Here is a 4,670-nt window from a genome sequence, read left to right on the forward strand (position 1 = left end):
AGCCTCCATCCCGGAAAGCCCCAATCATCCCATGACTCCCCAGGGGGTGGTATCACCCACTTTGGGAAGCACGAATCTCTCCTTCCCTTTACTCTGGTTTCACATGTGATTTGCTTTGAGATAATGACAGATGTGATACAACTGAGGCTTGAAAACATACTCTGTTGCCCACCTGCCTTCCCTGGGAGAACGTGCCTATCCTGGCCTGCTGAAGAATGAGAGATAAGAGGAGCAGAGCCATGTGTCCCGGTCCTTTGAACCAAAGCCCACCTCATCAGTCAACACAATAGCCAGCCCACATCCAGGCCCGGGAGTCCAGCTGACGCCAGAAGAACCACACAGCTGAGCTCAGCCCAAATTAACGGCCTGTGACTGAAGTGGTTTTAGCTTAAAGTTACTAAGTTTTGGTGTGACTTGTTTGGTAGAACTTCAGTAGAAATGTTCAGTGCTATTGAGTTAACCTAGGTTTCTGGTGACCCCGTGAGACACAGTAGACCTGCCCCCATGGGATCATCCTGGCTGTAATCTTTTGTTTTGTTCTCTGTTGTGGTTTGAGTTTATAGAGCAAATTTGTTTTCCAGTCAACAGTTTATACACCTTTTGTTTCATAACATTGATGACAGTTTTCTCGATGGAACAGCCCTCTTCAGAGTTTCCCGTGTCCGATCTTTTTGTCCTTGTCCCTGCCTGTCTTCTGAGCTTTGTTTTAGAATAAACATAACCCTTTGGTCACATTCTGTTCATTTTTGTAAGGAGATTTCCCTGAAGGGGCTGTTGTTCATGTGATAGGCCGGTTGTTGGGCTGAAAGGTAGACTCTGAGGTGGATTCTGTTCTACCTTTGAAGGGTGTCTAAGGACCACAGTCTTAGGGGTTTCTTCAATTATTATCAGGCCAATAAGTCTGCCTGATCTTTATTATGCTTTCAAATTTCCTCCAACATTTTCCTGTCATTCTGTCCTGGACCTGCTGTGATCACAGCAGCGTGGTCAGTAGTGGTGGCCAAGCACCATCTCGTCTTGGTTTCTGAGTAGTAAAGGTGATGATGGGGTGATCCCTTAGCGCTTTAGGCTAATATTTTCCTTGAGTCTCAGATACTTTTCATTCCTCTTTCCTCTGGAGGGAGGGGAATCCACAGATGCATCTTTGCACCCACAGATGGGCACTAACTACCTTTTAAGATCCTGCTGCTACTCCCCTGTGGTAGTTACATAATTGTGTGTCAACTTGGGAGTATTAAAAATAAAGGGGTGGATGAGAACTTCTTGTGGGTGTGTCCTTCTCATGAGGATTCTGGGAACTTCCTCTCTCTCTGCCTTCAGTATCCTGTTGACAAGCCATGCAGAGGCTTGCTGAGTCCTAAGAGAGCCTCTCTGTCTCTCTGCTTCAGCTTCCTGATGAAGAGCTACAGCTAGAGAGCTAGAGGAGCCAGGTGGAGACCCGCACCAGCACTGTGATGCTTCCACCGCCATTGGATCCACAAGACTTTCCACCCACTGGCCTGTGAACTCCTTCATTCTCATCATTACATGTGAACTCCTTCATTCTCATCATTACTGTGTGCATCTGAAATGAGAGTTATGGACTAGTACCAGACTCATGGGCTAGTATTGGACTTATGGACTTGATCTGCACTGGGCTGGGGTGTTTTCTTAATATACTATTACTCTTTGATATAAAACTCTTTCTTACATAAATAAGAGTGTCTCTGGTTCTGTTTCTCTAGTTAACCCAGATGAACACCTCACCAAAATAGGACTTTGAGCATTGTCTTTGTGAACTAGTCTTCTAGTTGACAATTCTCTCCCAAGACTGTGGTTCTAAACTCCCAAGCCCAATGATTCACTCCCTCAAGACTTTTGATGGCTGTAATCTTTACAGAAGCAAAGCACTAAGTCTTTCTCCCAAAGAGCTATCGGGTGGGTCTGACCTCTTGGAAAGCAGCAGAGCACCTGACAGCTTCTACCACCACCAGGCCTCCTATTATAACCACAGATAGGTCAGCTTTCAGACAGAGACTTCTCAATCCCACATATATAGACAGGCCAGGTATGTAGAAAAGGATGCCGATCCACCGATTTAATTATTAGGAGAAACTACTTTTTGAATAATTGCTTCTTCTTCCTTTTTTGTACGTGTCATCCTTGCGCAGGGGCCATGCTAATCTTCTCTGTGTCATCCCAATGTTAGCACATGTGTTGCCAAAGCAAACACAATAATTGATGTAGAGTGACTAAGGTAGATGCTAAATAGTTGTTAACTGTCTCAGGAACTTACTTTAAGGAAAACATAAAATTCTGTAGTAACTTTCTTACTGCTATGGCCATGAGAGCTACTCAATAATAATATTACAACACCACTGATTTTCTATTACTCTGGCAATACTTGTCTTGCAATGCATCAAAGCTCAGGGGACAGCTTTCCTTTCTTTCTTTAAAAACAATATTTTGCTATTCTTTAGGTGAAGGTTTGCAGAGAACCTTAGGTTTCCATTCTACAATTTCTACACAAAGTGTTCCGGGACATTGGCTGCATTCTTCGCAAGGCTTGGACACTCTCAATTCTATTCTGGTTGTTCCATTTCCATTCATCTCGTTTCCTTGGCACCTCAGCTTTATTTCCATGGCTGATTTTTTGGGTTGCATGTAGGTGATTTTTTAAAGGAGAACTGTACATATAAGCACTATTACTTTGACAGCCAATCAGTAATTTAGCTATAAGGTGACCTAAGAGGTTAGTATGGGTTCAAGATTTGAAGACTGCCCAAGGCAGTTAGTCATGGGGAGTCCCCCAGTGTCAACCATTCTAGTGATTCCTTTATTATTTTTTTTATTATTATTTAGGAAGTTAAGGTCTAGTCTATATTTGTCTCACAGTCTACCAGAGTCTAACTAATGAGGTCTGGTTAGAACAGGTAGTGGTAGCTGGGCAGCATCTGATTCTTCTGGTCTCATGGTAAATGAAGCTGTGGTTAGTGTACACTATTGGTCCTATAGATTCGTTTTCTCTTCAAGTATTTCAGTTCCTTCTTTATTGGCTCCATTCTCTGGATAGTAGAGACCAATAGTTACATCTTAAGCTCCATTCATGGAGCTGATTCGGATTCATGGTGACCCTATCGGGTAGAACTGCCCTGGTGGGCTTCCCAGACTGTAACTCCTTATGGGTGTAATGGTTTTGAACTGCTGACCTTGTGGTTAACAGCCCAATGAGTTGTTTGCCACCAGGGCTTCTGTGGAATCTTGAATGGCAACAATGTTTTTCCTTTTCATAAAAGCCTGTCCTTTGGTGCATTTACTCTCTTCTTTGAACACTTATTCCTTCATTTCTATTGTTAAGTGCCATCGACTTAATTCCAACTCTAGAAACCCAATGGGACAGAGTAGAACTGCCTGCATTGTTTCTTAGGAAGTCATTTTTATGCAAGCAGTTCTTTAGGTCTGTTCTCTTTCGGAACTTGAGCAAACCACCTTTCAGTTAGAAGCCAAGCGCTAGGGCTCTTCCCTCCAGTTCTAGAATCCCTTTCTCCCTCAGAGGGTCCCAGGGCCCCAAGCCCGCCTCCTGTCAGAAAGTTGGGAAACGAACACAGTTGAAATGTCATGGGAGTGAGATTATGAGGGGAGTAAACGTTCTCTCCAAAATAATGGTTGAGAAGAGGAAATTTGGGTACCATCAGACACAGGACAGAGCCTCAGGACCAGGTCTGTGAAGATTAATATTTGATATCACCAATCTGTAGGGAATTTGCCAGTTATTCTGGATTGGCGCTACTCCCAGTAGCCTTGGGAAAGGACACTTCAAGTCTCCTTAGAGACATGCTTTTAAAAACACAGATCTCAAAGAATGGCCATAGATAGCTTTGTGCAAAACAGGAGCTCGCCGTTTAAAATCACCCAACCTCCAAGGCAGTAAGCCACCTTGAGCAAGCCTTGTCAGGAGCAAGGAATTCCAGGATCATCAAAAAGAGCAATTTTTGTAATCATCAGATGCCCAGAACAAAACTGGTGTGCTTTATATGATTGAAGAATTAAGAAAGGATTAAAAAGAGAGATGTGTGTGTGTGTGTGTGTGTGTGTGTACCATATTGAATGAAGGGGGAAGTGTAGAGTGGAGACCCAAGGCCCAAGTGTCGGCCACTGGAGATCCCCTCATAGAGGGGTTTAGGAGAGGAGATGTGTTAGTCAGGGTGCGAGGTAGTACTAATGAAGAACACAGCTTTCCCCCAGATCCTGGATGCTTCCTACCCAACTACCATGATCCAAATTCTACCTTGCAGGACTGGATAGGGCAGAGGTTGTACACTGGTGCATGTGGGGGCTGGAGGCACAGGAAATCCAGGGTGGATGATACCTTCAGGACCAAGGGTGTGAGGGGCAATGCTGGGAGAGTGGGTTGGAAAGGCGGAACTGATTACGGGGATCCACATGTAACCTCCTCCCTGGGAGATGGACGGCGGAGAAGGAGGGGAAGGGAGACTCCAGATAGGGCAAGATATGACAGGATAACAATGTATAGATTACCAAGGGCACATGGGGGAGGGGGGAGTTGGGAGGGAGTGGGAAAAAAAGAGGACCTGATGCAAAGGGCTTAAGTGGAGAGCAAATGCTTTGAGAATGATTTGGGGCAGGGAATGTGCGGATGTGCTTTATACAATTGATGTATGTATATGTAT

At 44.5% G+C, this 4,670-nt stretch overlaps 1 non-coding gene across 1 annotated transcript; it reads right to left on the reverse strand.

Annotated features, from left to right (window-relative positions):
- Positions 1–2,104: 2,104 nt before the first annotated feature.
- Positions 2,105–2,212, reverse strand: LOC142453934 (U6 spliceosomal RNA). The gene has a single exon (XR_012785488.1). It is a non-coding gene; the product is annotated as a U6 spliceosomal RNA (small nuclear RNA).
- Positions 2,213–4,670: the final 2,458 nt, after the last annotated feature.

Source organism: Tenrec ecaudatus, chromosome 7 (assembly GCF_050624435.1).
Source record: "Tenrec ecaudatus isolate mTenEca1 chromosome 7, mTenEca1.hap1, whole genome shotgun sequence".
NCBI classification, from domain to species: Eukaryota; Metazoa; Chordata; class Mammalia; order Afrosoricida; family Tenrecidae; genus Tenrec; species Tenrec ecaudatus.